Below are 24,751 nucleotides of genomic sequence, written 5' to 3'. Positions count from 1 at the left end.
TTCAAGCGTTTCACTTTTGCCCCGCGAGGTCCACATTTTAATCGCCTTTGGCGAATACAGCGGAACGCGTAACTCTTCGGATTAACCGCCCTTATTCGGAGCATCGTTGTTGCCCGAAGATCGTCCGCCGGTTTTGATCGGTACTCGAAATCACGTTGCTCGAAACGGAACGACTTTAAACTCACTCGACGAGCGCAAACTCGAGAACGAGTTACTCGAATTCCAGTAACATAACTAATTTCAACGATCCTTCGTCGTCCGTGATATTCGAAGAGCGAAAAATAAAAGCGACGGAAAAGAGGAAAGAAACGGCGGTGCTCGCGACTGGCTGGAACCGTTCCGCTCCCCAGGCGAGAATGGCGAGGACTGCGTGAACCGGTGTTTTCACGACCGGCAAATTTCTTCTCCTTTTACTGCAGCTGACGTCGGTTGAAAGACGAAGAGGCCCTCTCGTACTCAATATTCCATATTTTTCGTGACAATTTCTCCTGGTAAATTTATAGACTTCCCTTTGGTCGATGTGCCGGCGAGAAAAGGGCGAAGCGTTGGTACGGGGGCAGGAAATCAAGAGAAAGAGGTTGAGCGCGAGCCGAGGGTAGAGAACGAGGGCTGAGAATGACGATCGCGCGAAGAATGGGGGTCGGTATTGGCGCTGGCAAAGGAGGAAAAGGGTACGAGACGCGGAGGAAGGAAGGAAGGAAGGCGATCGAACGAAAAGCTTCTGCCACCTTCACCAGCTACTGCTCCGTTGCAATCAGTTATAAAGAGACACGTCGATGCGCACGCATACGTACGCGATTGTATCTGTGTACGGGTGGCGAGGTGCGCGGGTGTATTTACGTAAGTTCGCGTTTCGCGTTGCAACGTAGATGGCAGTAGTCGACGGTGGCTGCGGTCGCGCTTAGCCGAGCGAAAGGGTTGCTTCGCGGGGGGTGGCTCGTTCGAACGCCTTCGCCATTGCCGCGGATTTTTATACTCGTTTCCAAGCGAGGACGCCGCGGTATTCAGGAAAAAGCGGCGTGAATATTTTGCGTTTCCTCGAATGTAAATTCACGACACGGCGTCGCGAAGTTTGCTCGGGGACGGAGAAAATGGCCGGTACTCCTTCTGTAAGAAATCTGAAAATGATTGAAGGCACGAGCGGCTGGTAATGAATCGTTGCGTTTATGAAAATTCTTTTCCGATACTCGCAAAGTGCTTGGCCATTACAGTATCGTTAGGGTTTTCTCCGAGCATATTGAATTAGTTTTAGGATATAGGATACTGTAGAATTTCTCAGACTCTTCTTTTAACTAAATGATTCCATTTTTACGCGAGACGATTAACTTTTAAGGGCTGAGGGCAGTGGAGAGCACGGATGGGAAGTTGGACGAACGCCCACCGCGTTCGAACGTCGATCGCAGGTGCGTAACAACACAATGTGTCGCCGCAAACGGGCACAAATCGACTTATCTCCACTCGGACACAAGAGCGCCGGCGAACAGACGCTTTAGAACGCGCTAATTGCGCGAACAGGCGCGACTGATAGGTTAGGCCGTAATGCAACCCAGTCCCCAAGGGTACAGTTTGACAGGTTTGCCGTCCCGACGATCGATCTGCCACGAGAGCCCGATGCGAATCGATTCATGGCCCCTCTCGAAACTCCGCCGTCTCACCGTCAATCTTGCCTTTCACCGCGTTAATTGGATTACGGAGTTTGCGTCGTGCCTTCGCCGCCGAATATAGAGACCACCCTTCTTTTCGCCGCGCGGCGCAACTCGATCGGCGTGCATATCTGTTCGCAAATTAAATAATCGAATTCCCCGCGTCCCGGATAATTCACCAGCCACCCTCTCGCGACGCCACCCTCGGCTGCCGCCGCCCGGTTGTTTCGCGGCTGCTTTTCCTTCCTCTTTGTGCGCACTGTAATTGTGGACCGCGTTAATGAAAATTCAAACGGGCGATAATTGCTATCCGTTCGGCGTCGAAATTAATTGTGGAAATTCAACGGTCCCCTCGTTCGAGCGATAACTTGAAGGGTGGAGATTGGAAAAATCGATGATGGAAACGAATAACCTTTCACGATGGCAAGAGGAAGTAAATACTACGAAATTTGTGAAAATTCACGCAGGTTCGTCGAATACTTTCGAAGACGTTGCTCGAACGAGAGTGTGACGTGAGAAACGAATGGTGCGAAGGGGTATTTTGGAAGAAAGATAATCAACAACCGCGTTAAGAGCGAAAGACGAGACGCTGCCGATGAAGAGGGCAAACAGCGGTGCTCGGTAGACGGGGTCAATCCAATTTTGGCCTTTGTCGGCACTCGAATCGGCGTGAACGTACCGAAAATGCGATGCATTCATGCGAGCTCGTCATTATGCGTGGCGACATAATGCACGACTACACTGCGACTCGGCAATCATTGTCGCCGCGCATCCCAGCCGCGTCCTCCTGTTCTCCGTCCGAATTTGCGAGTACGCGCGTCATAACACGCACGCCACCACCGGAACAGGACTTGCACCCGTCCAAATTTAAAGCAGAGACCACCTAACCGCGCACGCCCTAAGCATTCGCGGTCGAGAATGTTTGTTGTCATCAACGAGGCTAATTAATCCGGCACCCCTCGCTGACATCTCTGTTCGGGTGTCTAGGATCGAGCTCGATGACGTTCAACCCCCGAGTTTGACTTAAATGGACAATTCTTCCCTCGTTTAAATAATCACGATCCTCATGTATCAAAAAAATTATTCAATTATTTACGCACGTGTATTTGTTGTCGAAAAACATGGAAACGTGGAATGTTACTCGGTAGAAAAGATTTTCGTGGAAGCATTTATCGGAATATGAAAATATTCCTCCGCGTGTGCGGTGCCAGGCGCTCTTTTGAGCCGAGAAAAGGAGGAAGGTAAAAATCACGTTTCATCTCGCCGCGGTGAAAGTATAAAATCGGGAACGAGCCTCATTTCCGAAGCAAAAGAAACCGTCCAGTCGTTCCACCTTATCTCCGCGCGGCTTGTTATAATTAAATATTCATCGACGACATCTTATACGAAAGTCCCGCCGCGTCACTATCCGAATAGAGGTTGGTTAATTGCTACTTTACATAATAATTCAATGAGAGCGAAACGTTCACCGCGGTTGTCTCTTTTTCGTCGAAGATCCCCGCGTCAAATCGGCCGGAAGACTCGAATATCGGGAGGGAGATAATTTTGTCAGAAAAATAGAGAGGATTGAGTTCACTTCCCGAGATTATAGGATCGCTCCTATCCGGATTAAAGCTCGCCTAGTCGACCGCATTTCAGATACGCTTCTTTCCCCCGCGACGCACTGAAATCAATCGTCCCGTGCAACCTGCAGCGTTCCAAAGCCCGGTATTTCATTGGTAAATTCGTCGAGAGATTGAAGACAATTTTTCATTCAAAACTTTCAATTAGAATTAATTCCTCTCTAAATCCTACGGGTTGTAGTATCATACGTAATAATCGTTACCATTCCCTTATCGATCGAGGAGAAACGGAAATCGCGATACTTAACGAGCTACAAAGTTAAATAATAGACGGTCGCCCCTAATTTACTCTGAAGCCCACTCTCTTCGATTACTGCGGTCGACACGAACGAATCCCTTTCTCATTTCCCGCCTCCTCGCCCCTCCGACGTGGCGCCCCTCCGGAGAGGCCACTAAATCTCTGAAAGTGTGAAAGCGAGATGACAGAAATTGCCTTTCAGACCGCGGTTTACAACTCATTTGGTCTAGTCGATCTCTCGCCACTTTGGCCGACCGTAACGGTTCGACGAGATTTTATAATGGATACCCGATGCCGCGCGTAAATGACGTTCGATGGCCGCGTTTACGAGAATTCATTAAGGGCTGTTAGCGTGTAGGAAACACCAGGCGTAGCGTAGATACTTCGAAAACGATCGCGCGTGAATCGTATTGTCAGGATTGTGAAACGTTGAATCGCTTCTGACGCCGATGCAGATTGTTAGAGGCGTATGAAAAGATCGATCAGACGGTGTTTGGAAGAATCGTCTGACGAATTGTCAATATTTCAAAGGGCCTCGCCGACGGCGTCAAGATTCAATCTAAAAGCGAAATTACACGGTTTACTTTGGTCGAACGGCGCGGTTGATTCAACAAAATTGGAAGCAAGGTAAACTGTGTAAATTATCATTGAAAGTGTTTAACCAAATTGTAATCTTCATGGTTTACTTTGCTTTCAGCGCCGTTGAATCGACCGTGTCGTTCAAACCAAAGTGAACCGTGCAATTTCGCTTTAAGTGACTATAATAAAGAGAACCGGCGCAGCGCCCTCGAACGCTCGATCCGCCTTCGTTCTTTTGAGCCGCCGTTTCGTCCACGACACGGATCTTCTACGCGCGATACAGACCTGCAAAACGTAACAGACCCTCGAAATAAGGAGAAATTTCATCACAATTTATTGTTCCACTTCGATTATTTAATAATTTCAATTGATATCCTCTTTGCGGCGCGAGTTACACGTCGCACGGTAACACTTTACTACCGAACCGCCGAACGTATCGTTAAATATAAAACCGGTGAACACTTTCTGGGGCCGTAGCAGCGGCAAAGCGTGAATGGAGATGTGAAAATTTCAAGTAACTCCAGAATAGTTTTATCAAACGAAATTCCCTCAACTGTTAACTGGAATTTTATGTTTGAATGAAACGGACGGAGCTTTGTTCGAATTGTAGGCCAAATAAAAGTATATTGTTCGCTCACGTTGCTTTTAACGCGATGGGTTCTATAGGCGGATGGTACTAAAATCGACGCTCCACAATTCTGTATAATTTTTTAAACGTTACCTGTAAGTTGTTTGTAAACTGACTAAAAGATAACCATTCGTCGTTAAAACCGTGTACAAAATTGCAGCGAAGTTATATACGAGCAAACTAGTACGATGAAGCGATAAATATTGGATGATAGGGTACGATTAGGTTTTCCCTCATTTTCGAGCGCTTGGATTACGTCAAACAAGGAGAGAAATACCTTTATGCTCAACGGCACTTGAGGCGAATGGCTAATGGCGAAACGAGTGGAAAATATCGCAGTAGGGGTGCCTTAATGATTGGAGTTACCCTAATAGCGAGTCCATAAGAACTCGTGGCAAACACCTTCCCTCCTTCTTTATCAGCTCGCTATCTTTCGCGTTAAAACTGGAATCTAAAGCATTCCATTCGCTATCGAGCCATTTCCTTTAAATCCTCGATCGAGGATGCTTTTATCACCATCAGTTTTTAAACGTTACCAAGACGCCCAGTCCACCCCCTCGATACCAAATTTCTGCGAACTTAACTTGAATTTAAGTACTCCATTGTCTTTATCATATAATTTGATGCACTAGTTACTATTTGCGTTGTAAAAGTGAAAAATCACAATAATTTGCAAGAAATCGATTTCCATCCTTTTAACAATTCTAATACAGCTCGCTCGTGCGAGGGGCTTGAAACTCGAAAATAACCGTTTTTCTCTTATGAAAACACTGTCGATGCAAAAAATGCGTGCGTACACGTGTACCATTTGGATGAAGCGTTGTTCTGCAACGTAGCTATTTTATTGCAAACATTTCTAACAAGATTCAAGATACAGCATCCACCATGCGACTCTTAATTCCCTGTACGCGAACAAAACATATTTTTGTATCGCCTTTATGGATACCTGTTTGAGAAATCGTCGGAACAAATTATTATTTCTATCCGGTGGTATTTTCCCTGGCCGGTGGCCGGCGTCGCCCGCTGCAACCCCTCGTTCCATGTATTTGTCTTCCCTTTTGTCCGGACCGTGCGGCCGTTTCATCATCGTGCAGATACGAACTAACGGGCTCGAACATAACGCTTCGCATATCTTTGAATAATATTTAACAATGTTCGATGGGCAACTATATTTGCACGGGCGAAATATTTTTTCGCTATTTGCGAGGGAACCAGACAGCCTTGTTTCGCCACGCGGGACACGTATTTGTATGAAACGAAACAAAACAGAGGAGGTTGAGAAAGGGAGAGAAAGAGAGAAAGGGGGAGAGAGAAAGGGAGGTAGGAAGGAAAAATGTGGGAGGAAATGGGAGGGAAATAGGGAATAAAAAAGTTGCGAAGAATCGTAGCCAGGGAAATAAAATATCATACGGCGCGATACGATATATTTTAAATCTCGCAGTACAAATATAATTTCAAGTAAATGCGATTGGACTAACGTGGAATTCCATTCGCGTTGGTAAACACAGAGGAGAGCGATTCTGCGCGCCTTGCTTTGACTCCTATCTCGTCACCTTCTAGAATCGTCATTTAATTATTGTATGGAATGCGATGCCACATTTGGACGAGGTGTAGTTGCTCGGCGATCGCTTACAGCAGTCAGTCTCAAGGAGAAATCCGGTCGAGGTGGTTCGTAGATGTGTCTAGTGCGCGTTTCAATTGAACAAAGTAAATCTTCTGTCTTTTAATGCTTATTTCCATATTGTAATCTATATTTCGTCGCAGTTCGAATCGAGTTTGTTATTAATTTTATAGCGTTTAGGGTAGCGTTTAGGTTTCCAGCTGACTCACGTTTTGGAACTACACGCCATTATGGTACCTTACTTCTTTTCTCGTGTTAGGAACTGTGTATACTTTGTGTGCGATGTGAAAGTGCTTTTATGTGTTCCATATTTTACTCACAAGATACTACTGCAATTAAATTGTACATCACTATGACTAAATGCCTAATTGAAGATATGAAGACATCAATAATCTTACTCGCGCACATTTCTTATGAAGAGGTACACATCTCGAAAGATGAAACAACGAGAGAAATGCGAATTTCCGTACAGAAATGAAGTCATACGTTTGTGACAACCCGACGACACCATTGTCCACCGAGTTCGCAACAGTTACGAACATTGTCGAGTCGCAGGGTCGTCGAGTGATCGTAAAAAGGAAACGGGGCACTAGCTGTTGTCGAGGAGTAAAAGAAGACTGGTGATAACAGTAATTTTTGTCACAACAGGAACGAAATTGCGACTAAGAAAGCGTGGATACGTGCGGTCAGCGAATAACAGATATAGGACTACGTGGAAGAAGTTAAAGACAAAAAAGAAAACAGAAAGAACGAAAGATGAAAGCCAAGAAATCAGCGCAATATATTTCAGTGTAAATAATCATGGAATAAAGTAAAAGTTATGAAGTGTAGAGTGGAAAGTAAAGGCAGAAGGAAGTAGAGAAAGTACCGTGAAGATTGAGTGACAACTAGGGGATGAAGATTCGGAAGGGGAGAGGGCGAAAGCGAGAAGTGAAAAGAAAAGGGGAACTACAGCCCCCGAACCGAAACTTTTCCTCGGTCGACTGTTAACGCGATACACGTGACCAGCGGAGCGTTTATTTGCAGACGAGAAAAATGGAATTACGATAAAGTGAAATGGAGTTCTAACGATCCGGCTGGCTTTGCACACCCTCGATTACGGCGAGCTCTCCGTCTTTCCACCTCCGAAACTACGAAATTCCTTCGTTAAATTTTGTTCCCCGCAATATTATTACTCCGTGGACGTTCCCCCTTTTTTCCCATCCCTTTTCTGATATTCCCCTGCTTTTATACAACAATCAGCGGATGTTTCAGTTGAAAGAAAAAAATTGTAAGAAGATTTCTTCCTATCTTTTTTTCTCCACGGAATTTAATTCTGACAAACTGTATTTCTGCGTGTGAAGAGTACATTTTGCATAATTGTACCATCACAGCGTAGAACCAGTCTTGTTATCTTTTTTTAATTCACTGATTCGTTGTCTAAATCAATTTTTAAGATGTTGCAGAGGATGACTCGACACGCGCAGGGTGAGAAAACAAAGTGAGCTGTAATTAACCGTTCGAGCGTCTTCAGTTAACCCCTATTGTCCGTGTTATCAGCCGTGTGTAATGCAAATTGGTGAAACCTACGCGGCGTATCAATTCAAGATCGAATTCACCCCTCGCTTCGTGTTCCAGTAGGTCGATACAGCCGGAGCATTACTCGCAAAGTGATCGCGTCTCCTTAGGAACGTTTCTTACGTCTGTTCACGGTACGTTTGTCCCTATTTTAAAACATTCTTACTCCACCGTTCGCGGTATTGGCTCGAACACACCCGCGGTAAGTATATCAGTGTTTCACGGAGAAGAGGAACGCTTGTATCAGCGTGCAGTAACGTATGCAGCCAGGTGTTATCATTCCCTCTCAACGATAATATTGCTCTTACCGCCGTATGCGTTTCTTCCGCCCTCGCGTTTACCTTAGCCTCTACGACACCGACCTCTTCTTCTCGAGGCAGTGGAAATGCTAAAATAAGTCGTAACGCTGTAAATCTTCCGTAAGAGGAGTCGACCGTTCACTGGATGGTCGCAATTAACGTGGTCAAAGGTCGCGAACTTTATTTCTAATTACACGTTTGGTAATTAAGGTGTTACTGAAAAAATAATTAAAAAATTGAACGTACCATCGCGCGGCTGTTTTAAGTATTATCGGATAACGTTTGATTACAACGGATTGTTTTTTAATTCCATTATCCTTGTGCCAATAATTTTTGAATAAACCACGCAAAACAATTACTGGCTCGAGGAAACAAATATCCACTGTTACCGTTACGAGTTATATATACGCAGGGATTAATTCAAAATCGATTAAAACATCTATTAATTGAATTTCGTATCCAGATATCCGCGTCACGCTCTATCGATTTCTTGTTATTATTAAATCGGGAAGTCTCTCATCGATCCATCCGTAGTTTTACTACGAAACGATGAAAACCGAGTATGTTATTTACATTCGAAAGTCCTATAATTTAATTATCGATCTGCATAATTAATTCAAGTGTCATAATGAAATTTACACTCCGCTCATCAGATGAACCACCCCACGTACATACGAATTCACTAACAACATCAATATCATCGTCTTCCGACTACTGTACTCTAAAACACGTGCAAAATAATCAATTTTGTGACGCGAAAACGTTTTCTCCATGCAGCAATCTCCATGCGCGTCTACGCAACTCTTACTTAGGAAGCGTTTAATGCGACTGGCGCGAACAAGTCGCTCGAAACATCGGTTATCCCGTGTTGAACGTGCGAGCATGCAATTATTTCGGGTGGTGTATTAAAATCAACAAAAGCTTGGGCACTCGTTACGCGGTTCCTCGGCAAGACTCGCGCGGTTCGCGTGCAACGTCGTAATGCATCGACGAAACGACCGCGGCCATCATAATGGCGTTTCGCTCGCAGGAAGAATGAAGCGGACGCTTCCTCGTTTGCACCCACTTTCGTTTAGTCGCCGAGGATGATTTCGCTGCTGGCGGGCCGAGGAAACATGCGCGTACGTTAAACGTGCAACTAATGGGTTAGCTCAGGGTGCAGCGACGCGAACCTGAGAATAACCGGGTCACCCTGACACGCGAGTTGTCATAACCGTACAGGGAGTAGTAGGAGGAACAGGAAAAGAAGAACAGTATGACGGTCCAGTTGGATTAAGTGGTATCACCGTTCGTCTCGTAGCTGCGAGGAAGCTTTCGAAAACACGGCGCGTTACAAACAAAATTTAATCTTCTGCTGAAAGAACGGTCCCAAGCGTAGAAATATTAATTCGACTAATAAAAATGATTGCTTCTCTCTCTTTTATGAGAGAAAGAAATTTAAGCGAGTAGTAATCTTCAGTTGTAAATTTATATACAAATTATAGATTATTTTAAGTGGCGTAATTGAAATAATTCTACGTCTATTCTAGGAAAATGATCTGGCGAATGATAAATTTCCTTCGCACTTTCCCTGTCTTTCTTGCTAGTACTCTGTTCTGTCGTTAAAGAAATGTGACAGAGTGACGTTCCTCGCTGTTAGGCAAACGCGAATGTTTCCGTCATAACGTTGGTGACGTTACGAGGACTTCCTTTAATAAAAGCTCTAGAGAAAGATTACATTCATCGAGGAAGTTACAATTACCAGTGCAAATGTAAGAGAGTTCCGTAAGAAGACTGCTGACGAAAAGAAAATGGACGCTGGGTGAATACAGTTGCACTGGTTCGTTTTAGATTCTAATCTATGGAAGAGCGACTTAATTTTTTTATGTTTCTTGCTATTAACCCTTTCGTTACTTCTGACCAGATATCTCGCGATCCTGATAAACGGATAGAAAAAAGCGATTCTCGTTGGATTTTCATTTTCATTTCGTCAAGTTCAAGAAATCGTTCATAATCCTTCTTCATCTTTACAAGAAGAAAAGTAAGTCGAAAGTAACAGATCTCGAATTCGAACATTCCGAATTCAAATCGACGAATCTATTTCTGTCGAACAACGGGGCTAAGAAAAGTAGCAGCGTGTTTGAGATTCATCAAAATCCAATGCGAAGAAGGAGAAGCAATGGTCGCTCGTTCCATACAACTGTGCCGCCTGCCGGAACTCCCTCTAAAGTGAGTCACTTCCTACCCTCGTTCCGAATCTCCATCGTGGAGGGTTGCAGGGCGCTCTGTGACCGTTGTGCAGCCGGGTGAATCTGGGAGGGAAAAAAGGGAAACACGAGGTGGTTTATTGAAATACGACGAAAATACGCATCGCTGTAAAAATATCGCTTCTTATGTTCCCGTCGACGCGTTTCAAATATCAGAGATCGGCTTCGAACGAAATCCAAAGTGAATCGTTTCGATGTTCACTTGTCGATTCTGCATTGGTTGTTCAGCGAGTGCTCGTACAATATTTGTCAGAATTTGTGATTAGAACAGAACTCGTTGAATTAGAGATTGTCAATGATTCTCTTCAGCGATTCTGGCAGCTTCAGCGCCATTTTTGTACTCGTTCTCCACAGTTCAGTACATCGAATTTCGTTGTCGTTCAGCATTGGATCCCAAGTTTATAAGAGGATTACCAGGGGATCTATCATGGTGGATAACGAAGTCGAGCCAGGAAGGGCACGAATGCGAGCACGTGAACGTGATTAATGACACCAATAGGCATATAAATGCGCACTGATAGCGTGTAAAGTAAACAGCAGTTGTCACAATCGCAAGAGCGCATAATTTGTTACGAGCGAACGTTTCCAGCAATTACACGCCGCTGTTGCAACGGGCGCGTTCACCAGTGTTGCTCGTGTGCATGAACTAACTTGTCACGTGATTAAATATATACACCGATCGGTTAGATATAACCGATGACATAGAGGGCCAGCAATAATTCCGTTGTCCAACGAAATGTTATTAGAAATCAATGTACCGTGTAATATCGTTCCGTTCACTTAATTTGAAAATGTGCTTCTTCTTTCAATAACGTGTGCGCGCACAAGTTGGAACAACGGATTAGGAATTAGTATAAAGGGAGAACGGAAACGAGAAATAGCTGAAAATGACGGTGGTATTGGTGTTGTGAAATGCACGAACAATGCTCGAGCCGAATGTGAATAGAAGGGTGACGCAAAATAATACACGGTGAAATGTTGGAATGACGTTTTGAAAGAAGTCCCGTGCCCGCCCTTGACGTATTTTTTCGCACGTGAGCGCATACGCGGGCATACGTGCGTCAGAAAAAAGAAGGGTTTCCTTCGTAGGAACACGTGTTACGGGCTACGCATGCATTATTCATCGACAATGGCGCGGAGTCGTATCCACCTGGACAGGTGGCGAAGATACGGTTCCAACGATTCAACCATTCAAATATCCTGCCATCATTTTGGCGAGCTACTCTGATAGAGAAGAAAGTTCACTCGAAGCGGATCAATTGGTAAAATGTAATCTTTACTCGCAGTGAATCGGTGCACGCTGGATTCAAGGGAAATGTGCGACAGAGAAATTGAAATGTACGAGATGTAGTGCACCCAATTTAAGTTTTGTTGATCGAGAAAATTTTTGGTAGACTAGCATTCAACTTTTACAGAGAAGATTAGAAAGTAATACGACTCTCGTGAGTCACAGGTACGTAGCCGTGGCGACTGCTCCGCGTCTGCATAATAGAACCCTAATTAATCAAAGGGTTCGAGGCTGTGCAATTCTCGAAATTGGTAGTTGAAATCGGTAAAAAGCGTAATGCTGGTTGCGGCACGGGCGATTTGCAAAATCGTGCACGTCATACGGTCGTTTTGCGCGGCTGGTAAAACCCTTAACGCGACCAGCCCTCTTAACGACTCCTAACATCGTCCTTTGACCCTTCTGGCGAAGATCGAACACGCTTCGAGTAGGTATAGAGACGTAAAATTTGCATACTAATTGATCCAAAATGCCCCAACTTGTTACACAAGTTGTGGCTTCTTCCACGTAATCGACCCATCGCATTTCTGACAGTCTGAAATGGATAACAGCTTTTCGGTGTTACGACCTGTACGAAAATCGTGACAAGAGATCGTGCGAACGCTTCAGACATGAATTGTTACTTGATAATGCCAAGTATTTATAAATTATACTATCTTGAGTTAGAGAATAATTATTTATAGACGAAAAAAATATATCGCGATGTAATTTTCGTGTAAAATTCATATATCAGGTAAAAATGTGTTCTCGTTGAATCAGAAGACAGCGTAAAAAAAGACTTCTGTTTTCCAAACAGAGAATAAACATCTAGCTATCATAAAGGTATCAGAAAGTGGATGCTATTATTAAAAACTCAGTTGAATCGTATCAAGTAGATAATAGATAAGTTTATAGCATTACTTCTTTCGCAATTAGCAATTTCCGAGACTGTTTTCGGCCTGTATTTTATCCACGTACAGACGAATAAAGCATCAATTCATGGTAGCAGTGTTCGTGGTAAGAAACTGGTAAATATATGTACATCTGCGGCCGGGTTCAACGCTCTATTTCCCACGGCAGATGCAAAGCGCTGCTGGAATCGGCCTGTACAAATAATCATTGTAATCCTTTTCTTAGCCTCGCGTCGGCGTATCGGCTTCAGTAAACCCGGGAATTCATGAGAAAGGGCAGGTTGAAATTAAGAAAAGATACCGACGCGTTCTCAGTTGGAACCGGCATCAATCTAAATATTATGCTCGAACTTTCCTCGGAAACAATCGGCCATTGTTTATCGTCTTCAGTCGCCGAGGAAGCTTCTGAATTATCTTTCGCTCCGAAAAAAGACAATTTTTTTAAAGAAGGCCCTTTTCAATTCAATATCGTTTAGATTTAACGAGGTAAAGTGCACAAGTGAAAAATTATCTAAAAGCACAGCAGGCTCTTCGACAAAAACTTCCTAGAAATTATTCAATAAATTGCTTTTTTTACGACCCTTTGTATCATATCAACATAGCGGAGACGCTGTAATAACGCGTATGGCAGGCCCGTACGACCGCCTGACTAATTTAGAATGCTTGGCGAGCCCAAGTATTCACCGTCTAGATATTTTACCACGTGGCCATAGCGCCCGTACCGCTCCACTTATAAACGATCTTGATATTTCCATGGAATGCGCGCACATATTGTCCCATCTTGGTATCCCTACACTCTTCGTGTACACTGAAGATCCGCGAGCAAAAATATCTCTGTACCCAATAAAATATTCGCCTGTACCGATCATAGCGTATCTGACATTAACTATTTCAATCGCAGTTGCGAATGAAGCAAGGCTGCGCGGTCCTCGCAAGCAAATTCGACACGATTCTGCATTTACACGGAGAAAACGTTGGATACTGTGCTTCACAGTCCATAGACGCGGGATTCAAATCGATCGAAATGGTTCGGAAACGACTAACAGATGGAACGGGGGGGTGTTCGCGTTGCCACGATGCATCGGGGAGCAGGAATGACCCCGTGACTTCCGACGGAACAGTCCTACTTCAAGCTGGGGAAACAGTTTACCTCGTGCTTGAACGCCCCGAAGCAGATAATGGTTTTGTTGTCCCACGGATCGATCGATCGGTCCCGTCTTCACGGAGCTCGCGTGTCCCTCCGTTTCTCCTCGTCGACGGCCGTAATTCCCGTCGACAGGGACGATAAGTCAGCCGAAAGGCAGCGGGGACTCGCCGTGGTTCGATCCGAAGGGACACTCCGTAATTCGTCGGGTAAAACTGCAGGAACTCGCCGTTTTACCCGGTTCTCGATACTCGCCGTGCCACGAGGAGCTCGCGATTCCTCCGTGGGATCGTCGAGCGGAAGCGTGGCTCGATTCGACGCGGCGTTCGTGACGATGTCCCGTCTTTGTTAAGGGAATTTATACGGGATCGGTGGTTAAGGGATCGATAATTAACGTGGAACGGGAACGAGTTCGTAAATTGGCCGGCGGCGGTTATATTACGGCCTGTTTCGAATCGTGGCGACCCCTCGACTCGTTTATCAACAGAGCGGAGCATAAACCGTCTGAAAGCTGCGGAGGACTGTCTCGTTGCAAGAGACATTGCACTTCTCCCGTGTACCCGACGTAATTCGCAAATTAAGCCCGCTCTAGGAGAGTCCTACCCTGTTCTTGACGTAATTCACGAGATGCAACTCTCGCGAGTGGGCCCCTCCGCCTTGAAAATGCTCGACTTCGAGTGAATTTTTACGTACGACTGGCTAAGCGCCGCACGCCCGGATTTCCCGGTGAATTTAACAAACCAGCCAGAACCGGGCGAAGTTAACTCGTTTTGATACGGTCCGCGAGGAAAGGTGTAATTTCATTTCCTTCTGCGTAATTAGCTACGCGTTATTCGAGTAAACGAGTAAATAGTTTCAAAACTCCGCACACAAGCATTCACGAGTAACTAATAAAATACTGGAAACACAAACGAAAAAATCGACGCGAGTTAACGACGCTGTCTCAATTAGAACCTCGATCCTCGAAAGGCAAGTCGATCGCTGACATCCGACAGTTTCGAGTGTGGCTGCCTATCCTTAACAAAAACCGTGTCTGTGTCAAGAGAGTATCTCACATTTCAGATCGAGAACGCGGAGTTTCCGAACGTAGCCTCAAAGCCCCGGGACCACTTGTCATTCCGCGTGCATCGAGCGCGTAGCGCGGGCCCACCCGCGTATCCGTTCTCCAGCGGCGGCGAAGGCCGCGGGAGGGGTCGCGCGCAAGCCAGCTCGCGTACGCGCGAGCAGGATAACGGCGAGCACTAACTCCCTAACCAGCAACGCCTGTACCTCAAACGGGTTAGTTCCAAAGTGGCGGTTTCATACGCGCTATATCCTCGATACGAGCAGTTCCCGAGCGGGTGGCTGGCGCTAACTGCGAAACCGCCCGCGTAAGACGGGTTAGACGTAGACCCCGGATAAGTTCGGTTCCAGGTAGCGAACAGGCGGGCGGAAGAAAGAGGACGCTCGATGGATGATAAAGGTGAGCGAGACAGGGGGCCTCATTGAAATGCGAACTCGCGCCACGCCGGGGGAATGTGCGGGAGTATCTCCGCCTAGCCGGATTAGAATACATATCCTATCTCCCGTTGTCATCCACGTCGCCCGATTCCTTCCAACGGCCGCCGCCTACAGCTTTCCGGGGGGTGGATCTAATTAATTAGTCTATCGCGACGCGCACGCGAACCGCTGGGCTATCCACGATGCTCTCCGCGATCCCCTAAAAACGACAAATGCGCTGGGATATCTGTCAGCTTGCGTATCGAGCCGCGACGGTCGAAAAGTTTCCCGTTGCGGTCGACTGGATCGAAAGAGAGAAATTTAGGGACTTGGAGCTGTTTGATGTGTTACCTTGTGAATGGTGGAACGTGTAGCCTTATCGTAGATTTAAATCGGGAATCGCGATAGGAGAAGGATCGATTTTGGGAAATGAAGAGGGATGCTTGTGGAGGTATGCATATGAGAATGAAATTGCGATGATAATATTTTGGATACGATACAGTAAAAATGTTATTAATCGCATAGAACAAAATACCTGTTCTGGCATTTTCCTACCACACTCTGTATGTAATCTGCAAATTACAGGGAGATCTAAAGCCAATTTGATCCGCGTCGATGAAAAAGGACCGCTACGAATTCGTAAATCCACGGTTGTGTGAAACTATCGCGCTTTAAAGCGCCTATCGTCCCTGAAATAACATCACCATCGATTATCACGGGGCGTAATAAGGTAGGTCAACCCGATTTACGTTAAGTATTGAATCGACCCGATAGTTAAAAGGGGTCGAAAAAGGTAATTCTGATCGACCGTGAGATAGAACCGTGAAATTTCGTGATCGTTCAGGTATTTGGACAGCGAACGATCTTCGCAAAAAATGGTGAAATAGAAGCTGGTCGAAAGTAAGATCGGTTCTTTTCAGATTTTATTACACGATTGAATTTTCTTACCTAAGATTGAACGCGCGCTCAATTAAAAGTGCGCGCACTGAATGTTGACCACTATCACGGATTTGCAGCGCTTCGCACTCTGTTTTGATAGAAAAATGTGCACAGAGTTGTAAATTTGAATGTCGCCGAATTATTAAACTTTCCTCGGCGCACCGTCCATCACTTTATTATCACTTTACGAGGATGTAACGGTGTACAAGTGCAATATTTCGATAAAATAAATATTGATATACGTTACACTAGCGCTATGGAGTACAGATGTTACAATCGATTATCCATAAATAATGGCCAAAGTATCGGGAGCCATAAAACGGTTTTTATATCCTTAAAATATCGATAATCCTGATAAATCGAGGCAGTTACTGTGTAACTTTAAGCGGTTCTAAATTTGCTTTAAGACGGACGTTAATAGGGAGTAAAGGAACTGTTCCTCGGAATTGAATCTCCGTCGATTCGTCACCGAAACCGTACACCGAAAAAATTGTCGAAATTTACGATTAGTGCAAGAACATCTCTCAAATACGCCAACGCACATACATAAAACACACCACGATAACAATTAATAATTGAATACTAACTCGTACGAAGTACAGTCCATCGACGCATCGACGCACGCAGACCCAGAAATGATACAAACTCGATTCGCGTCCCGGTTCTACTTCCGCCCCCAAAGGGATCTCGAACGGCACTGTTTCAAATCCATCTCGTAAAAGCTGGGCACCGTAAATCGTCCCGGCTCTCTCGTAGAAGTCAGCGAGGCGCAGTTCGCGTCTCGTATAAATTCCATGGGTCACGAATAAATGATGTCGTAACCGCGAACATATCGCGAACGGAAGAATCGAGGGCAGATGTCGCGCGAGGACAGGTGGACCGTCGCGAAGGCGCGTTCCCATCCCTTTCGCGGGTGAGCCAAGAACCACCCTTCGTCTCGGTTTCTCATCACGTCCACGGTAAGTGGAAGGCACGAGCGTACAAGTTTTGAGCGGAAATGATAAGACCGAGGCGGCGTACTTTTACTGGGTAATCTCGTCCTTGGTCGCGACTACCCTTCGACGACCGGGAACGCGTCGTCCTCGTGGGTGATATTACCCCCCCGCGCCCGCTTAACAACGTTGAGTACGCTCGAACAAGTTTGCCAGGGGGGCTGGATGGAAAATTCAAACCAGTCGAAACTGATTCTGAATATTTCATCGGCGTGCCAACCATTTCCGTGTTGCGCCCAAACACTTGCGCCACACACGTTCGTTGTTGTTAATTATTTGCCTGGGTTAACGTGCTTCTTATATGATTAGCGGGACAGAATTATGAGCTTAACAAGGTGGATGTACCATTGTACATCCTAAACATCCTAAACTACGTGTACTTTGTAATAGGAACAGAGGTTGCAGACGAACTATGCGGTTGTGCTTAGATTATGCAAGCGATTCAGTGATATTTCACAAGTAAATTTGTAAACAACAATTTATGTAAAATCGACGGATCTACTAGGAACGATACCAAAATAACGAATACTACACTTTTTCTCGTTATATGCTTTAAAAAATATAGATTCCTACGTTTCTCCATGGCATTAACAAATCTCATACTATTTTACACGCGTCGGATTATTTTCCTACCAAATCGTTCAACATCCAATTTTAATTCCCAGTTAAATTAACCCAAACACAGTGCAGGGAGATTTAGATAAATCCTCGCACAAAGATCAGATTACTTGCAAGCTCACGTTTAAACAAATTTTTCAGCAAAACTGATTGTATCAAAGGAGGTATCCTGCCTTACCCGAATACGTTAAACCGCTTACACATTCCCCTTCCAAACGAATAGCGTATAACATAATACCATCGTGGAACAATATGTTTCCGCTGGAGTTCGCGCACCATCCCCCGATAGAAATGCTTCGCGTGGATCGCTGATCTGTAAAATATCGCGCGATATTTGCACTTGCGACTATCTCGTGGAATTCGAAAACGGGCGGTCTAAGCAACGCTTTCGTTACCAAGACGAAATGATCGTTCGCGATAGAGGCGGAAATCTTTTTTGCGTCCACGCTCGAACGTGGGGGGTGCGTTATTGCGTTCGCGATGGGCGCGCTGCTTGTACACGTGTTTCCACTCTTTCTCCGTGGCCACGGAGGCCCGAGGCCAGGCGTTTAACGCGATAGAAATCGGTCTGCGAAGTGAACGGCTCGCCGAGGGACGACGGAAAAATTTCCGCGTCCCACTTGCCCACTCGGTCATCGTCAACGTCGCGATTAACTGCACCGACTGACTGGCACGGCTGTCGCACTGGCACTTGGCTGGAATGCGAAGGTGCGGGGTAATAATTCATTAACAAAGACCGACGATTAACGTGCTGGACATACAACATTAGTTCCTCCCGGGGACGTTCGTTCGCGTCGTGGATTTCTTTGACAACGCGAGGGGGATAACTGAACGCGCGAAGATGCGTTAAGCTCATTTACGCCGTGATTAATGGTCCCATTTAATTACGCCACCGCAACGGTTCTCCGTTATGGGGTATTACGTATCTCTGGTTGTCGCCGCGAACGGTTTTTACCGTCGACGATGAATCCCTTCGTGTACGCGAATATCCGTTTTTAATATTTCACTGCGATAGAAGATTTGCTACTTCGTTTGCTAATTTATTCATGAGACAGCGTAATATAAGTTTGTATTGAAATTAATTATGATTTGGGATAAGCTCCCTAGAAATTCTTGTTGTTATTGGAAATGTTAAGGTGTTTAGGCGAGCCTGTTGTGGTTAATTTAAGCGTTGACTGTGTTTATTATTAAGAGAAATCTGGCTTATGTTCGTGTTTGTGAGTAAGGAGATGGCGAGAGAGCCTAGATACAATTAGGGCGCAACGGATGATTCTCTACACATTGCGACATCAGAATTCTCGAATATATGTGTATGTACTCGTGTAGATATACAACGCGTGTCGACTAATTGGCAAACATTGCTGTCGAACGATCAGGTCAGGAAGGAAATACGCCTGGTTGTACTAAAATTTTGGATGTTAGAATATATGCTACAGAATTCGGTATTCTGGTAGTCACAGCAATTTCTGCCTCGTCATGGCACATTAATCTTCCTGTCATGTTAATCAGTGAAATTAATTAAGATCGTATAAATCACATTTCGAAGGCGCATAAAAATCGCTCATAATAATACACGCTATTGAATTAATTAGATTCGCGTTCCATAAATTAGCATGAGTCAACCCCCACCGCGCGAATAAAAATCCTTGAGGCGACGAAGTGTTCGATCGCGAAGAAATTCGTGTCGCTCGTTTTTGCGAAACATTTTTTCCCCCATTTTTTTCTGTTCTCGAATTAAAAAATAATTTGCGGACGGTACGATCGATTAACAATTGTTGTTTCGAAGCATCCGGAGCGTGTTCACAGATCACCGCGTCGACGTGCCGGAGTCGCGTCGCGGCGGACGATATTCCGGCGAATTCGTTCATTTGAACTTGTTTTCCCGCACACGGTGGGTCGAGGATAAAGTGAAACGTGCGTTCAATTATTTCCTGTACTCGTGTCAATTCGTGCCAGCCGGAGTGACAATCGCCGAGTTTAAAGCTGCGACGGCGTCCTTGTTAACCGTGCTGCGCATCAATATTAAGCGGAAAAAGCGTTTTCCATACCGGCGAATTTCCAGAAGCACCCAGAAAAAAATTCGCGAAAGCGTCGTGACACTTGAAGAATTCAAGACACGAAGAGATTTATCGCACAGCCATCTCTCTTTACGAGTAAACCGTCTTGCAAAGCACATTGACGAAAACAGGCATTACTTCGTTTATCAATTATTAATATCCAACAGACACAGGAACCTTTCGATCGAATAACACCCTAATCGACATGAATAGAACATAATTTATTGCAGACACAAAATTTGTAACGCAACCCCTTCGTCAACCCCCAAGTCATCGAAGATCGTCACTGTCCTCGAGATGCGACGAAAAATCGACGAACGTAATGGAACACAGGGTCAGCTGTACGAAACGGTCGATGAATTTTTAAGCGTCAACGAAAGGGACAATATTTGCACCCTTCATCGCTGGCATCTACATGGCCAGGAGCATTATCGCGTGGGCGTTGTTAAAGGATAAAACAGTGGTGGCGGTGTCGGACGTTACGGTACGGAGCGGTGTGTACGTTCGACGACGGGCATGCATTATTAAAGAAACCTTCTGCTCGCGAAACAGGGAGACACGCGCGGCCGCGTAGTATTCTATTTGTTGCAAATTCACCATGACGGCGACGTTGACACGCTCCGCCGCGTAAAACTGCCGAGCGTTTATGAGCCGTGGAAGTGTTCACGATCGGCCGCGACACAGGGTCCCATCCGGGTGCCTCATTAGCGGTGGCACCCTTCGAAAAACAAATGGCCGCCCGCGCCGTTGCGGGACGCTTCCCATCGCCAGTAAATATCTTGTAAACTCGAGCGAGGAATCCGTAAATTTCGCTCAGTCCCTTGCTCGAACTGGGAAGGGCGTGAACCGTTCGCGCTTCAACGCTTTGCGACACTCGTTCGTTATCCAATAAACACCTGATATATCGAACGTAAAATTGCTTGTTAGCGCTGCGCCCGATCGAGGAATAAAACCAGGCGGTGGATCTTCAAATTGCGATGTCTGATACGATTCGCGAGGCACTGCCATTCATCCAAATTCAATTTCGAAAGAATCTTCCATAAGATACTTCACATGTTTATCCACCTAATTTAAAGACCAAGAATTCTACAAATAAAAGGACCAACGCGAGAAAGTCCCACTGCAGAATAAGTACCCGAAACCCACTTTATACCGAGATAAGTGTATCGTATCCGTAGCGGATTGAATTTATCAAGTAAATCGAACGAGAAACGAAGAAGGCGGCGGTTTATCGAGCAGTTAAATTCAATCATCCGACAGCAGCGCATTACGTGCGATTTCTGCAACCTGGATGGTACGTATCAGGGTAACCGTGAGGGGGTCCCATTAACCACGGGCGCGCGCTTCAAACTACCATCGAAGGAGGAGACGCGAGATTCCATTTTCCTGCGGCGTATCGAGGGGCGATCTTGAAACGGGGTGAATCCAGTTCTCCAAGGGGGGTGTGCAGGCAAGCAGGGTTGGTCTCGCGGCCAGGGAGAGGCATCCGCGTGGCCGTTGCTCGGTGGGAATCGTAACTCACCGGCGCGGTTCAGGAAGCCAGCTGTTATACGTATACGCGTCGCGTCCCGGCGACTGCATCAGCGCTTGAAATTGGAAACCATATCGCGGGATATACAGATTATTATGCCATTAGGGTATAATGGGTAGGAGCGTTCGAGTCCGCCGGGGAAACGACCGACCGGATTTCGTAGCGGAGCGTCCTGGAGTGGCGCGGCAATTAAACCAGTCGCCGCTCGGGGACGGTGACGCGAGGGTGGAAATTATTTTCCCGAAGAGTGGAACCGTCGACTGGGATACCCGCGGCCGGGCACAAAAAGCCAAAGTAATTAATGGAGCAAGATAGATTGGAGGAGTACACTTGAATGATGCATCGCGGGAGGACCAGGATGTGGAATATTAATGCATCGCGATCATTAGTCTAATGCGGCCTGATGCGGCGCGCCAGGATGAAGAGCCGCGCGGGCGTCTATTTCTCGAAGGCAAAAGGTAGGAAAAGAAAAAAAGTGGAGAGGCAGAAGCGAAAGAAAGAATCGGGTAGACTCGCGGCATTAGGACGCGACGTGGAGGAGACGCGATACGTTTCGCTCGAGAGGCGAGATCCCGGTACGGGTATCATATTCTCGTCCGATCGACGGGCATCGTCGCATCGCGGGCCAGTTTTAATTAGAAAATCTCAGCGAACAAAAGGGAACTCCGTGCGAATAATGCCGTTTGCGTGGCCGAGTAATTTCGGGGCCATTATGAGACTGAGTTGTTGTAGAGCGACTCGATAAATTTCCGGACAGTTGGCACCCTATATCGGCCCTAATGAACTTCTAATTAAACTTTAATTAACCACTGTAACGCGTACCAATTTAAATTTCGCAGTGAACACCGCGCGAGCCAGCGGCGGAGGCTGTGCCTCGACTGTGGCCCGTTATATCGGACTGCGATACTCTCTCAGCTGCTCTTAAAAACAATATCGCAGTTGGCTGCAGTTGGCGTCCTTAGAATAAAAAGTGGCGCGAGCCGTCCCGGGTCCACCCAGCTGGATGCTTCCTCTCGCTAAAGGCTCAGGCGATCATTATTCACTCCAGCCGGACCGAAAGAAAGAGCACGAAATAAAGGAAGCCGGCGCGGATGGACGAAAGGTAGACCAGAGGCTTGCTGTTTGTTTAAAGAAAAAGGCCAGTTGAAAAAGAACCGCGCGACGGGATTCCCATAGTGCATATGCTCGCCAGCTACGTTCGAGGTGCGAATAAGCCGTAAATCGCGCGGCGACGAATGCGACAGATGAAGAGATCCGCCGCGCTGTTGAAACAATGCGTTAGCGCGTCCGCGAATTTCACGCGAAGCTGTTCACCGAGGGCTTCCTCTAATTAAAAATAGGAATCTTTGCGCGATCCTGCGCCGCGTATTATTCAGAGTATTCAAAGGAAACCTGCACCTCGTCACACTTTAATTTCGAGCGATTAATTTCGCCGGTCCCTTGCATTAATTTGTTTGAAAAAGAGTGCTCGCGTCTACCGTCGTTCAAAGAGTGTTTGATGTTCTTTTACGCTGGAACATATGCTCGCGTTTATCTTAATCTCTGATACAAATCTGGGGAGGACTATGAAAAGAACGTCGCGCCGTTTATAACGTGAGGTTTATTAGAGAAACAGGAACAGTTTTTTTCATTGTCCGCCTGTTGTGACAGCTGCGACCACTTGGTACCGTCGTACCAGTCATCATTGATCGTCATAACAGTTATATTCGTGGCCGGCTTCCGGTTTCTAACCGTACAGCTCAACCTGCGTTCTCGTTTATTCAGCGGTCACGGATCAATTTTTTGATTAACGACGCGGTACAATAAACCGTGAGCGTCCGTATGCGTCGCGTATGATGCGCATAAAATATGCAACTTTGCGCGAGAAATATGCGGAATGTGTCAACAACACGCGTACGTCTATATAGAACGTTGATTACAACAGAATAATTAATAATAATTTTACGATTATCCGAATGTATTATGTTTTGCAGTATAATAATTTAGACGCAATTTCTCGGAATTTGCAATTGTTTATCGCTGACGTATGTCCGTGAAAATTAATTTCTATGCGTCAGGGAAATTATGTAACAAATATGTTACACAACAGAGTTGCATAATTGGTACGTACTTAAATTTAGCTCCGTTTTGACGCAAATTCGATGTACTGAACATTCCAGCGGCCATTTTTGCCGGAATCATTTCACCGCGATTACCGTGGATACGATTCGGAATGAATAATACGACTCGCAAATATCCTCGTCGAATTCGTTCGCTGTAAACGAATTCGCGTCGCTCGTTTCTTATTCGATACACAACGCACGTTGCGATGATAAATTTAGTCGAGCTGAACTAGCCGGATATGAAACAGAAACTGCCACGCCAGCGATTCAACATTTTTAATTCATCATTCGACGTGACAGAGAACGCGTACTCGGCGCAATGAATTAAAAGTAGATAAATCGCTCACGGACACTCGTCGAGATGCTAATTTTTCCTCCATCAGGTTGCCTGCCATCGCATCCTTCGCGTCTTCCTTAAGAAACAATGACAAAAACTGTTTCACGTACGTTCACGCAAGCTACGGTTGTTCGCACGATTACTTGTTCTCGCGGTTACACGATTTACTTAACTACCGTAATTACACGTTAGGCAACAGCTCGAACATGGTAATAAAATTCCGTTCCCATTACTTGGCGAGATGTAACTGACTGAAGAAACCGTGGCGTTTAATCACGTTATTGCAATTTCATCGCTTAAACACAGGATGCAAATAGAGAATTAATGACGGCCCGTGCAAAGCCTCGTGTACGGTTAGACCGTTGTTGCAAACTGGCGACCGAGTGCCACTTCTGAACGCGCTTCACCCGTCGGAATGCGTCGGATTATGCCCCTGCGCTCCCTCCTTGATGACTATTTCCAAATTACACTGGAAGTCTGTAATTTGTTCAACAGGTCTCGCATTAAATTCGGAAATTAATGATCACGCGCTTCTGTTTCGCAGCCGATTCGATTGGCTGCTTTCGAATGCTTGATCTCACTGAGAACGATTAAGTAACCCGACATGCATACCCTTTGTCCGGTGTTTGGAGTTTGAAAAAAAGTACACGGCTTTCTTGTTCGCAAAGATCATTTTAAAACTCATCGGGAATGCATTCTCAATTTACACGTTTTCACTGAAAAACAAATCAGAAGATTAAATAAAATCGTAACAAGGGGTGAATATCGAAAGCTCCCCTAATGAATCTCGATTACAGGTCTCGTGAATGATCCCGGCGCCATTATCCATTTTATTGAAAATCCTCGATCCGATCGTTAAATTATCCAAATATAAACCGTTAAGGGCGCAATTTTAATCAATCGCCAGGCTGGCGAACCCTTTCCGCGGAGGCGAAAGCAAAAAA

General features: G+C 45.7%; 1 protein-coding gene across 1 annotated transcript in view; it reads right to left on the bottom strand.

Annotated features, from left to right (window-relative positions):
* Nucleotides 1-495: 495 nt before the first annotated feature.
* Nucleotides 496-24,751, bottom strand: part of LOC143422656 (uncharacterized) — a 431,772-nt gene continuing 407,516 nt past the window's right edge. Inside the window, exon 10 of the mRNA XM_076893458.1 lies at nucleotides 496-509. The gene's annotated coding sequence lies outside the window, so the exon portion shown is untranslated. The remainder of the gene's footprint in view (nucleotides 510-24,751) is intronic.

This window comes from Xylocopa sonorina, chromosome 4 (genome assembly GCF_050948175.1).
Source record: "Xylocopa sonorina isolate GNS202 chromosome 4, iyXylSono1_principal, whole genome shotgun sequence".
NCBI classification, from domain to species: domain Eukaryota; kingdom Metazoa; phylum Arthropoda; class Insecta; order Hymenoptera; family Apidae; genus Xylocopa; species Xylocopa sonorina.
This window is presented reverse-complemented; position numbering and strand designations above follow the sequence as displayed.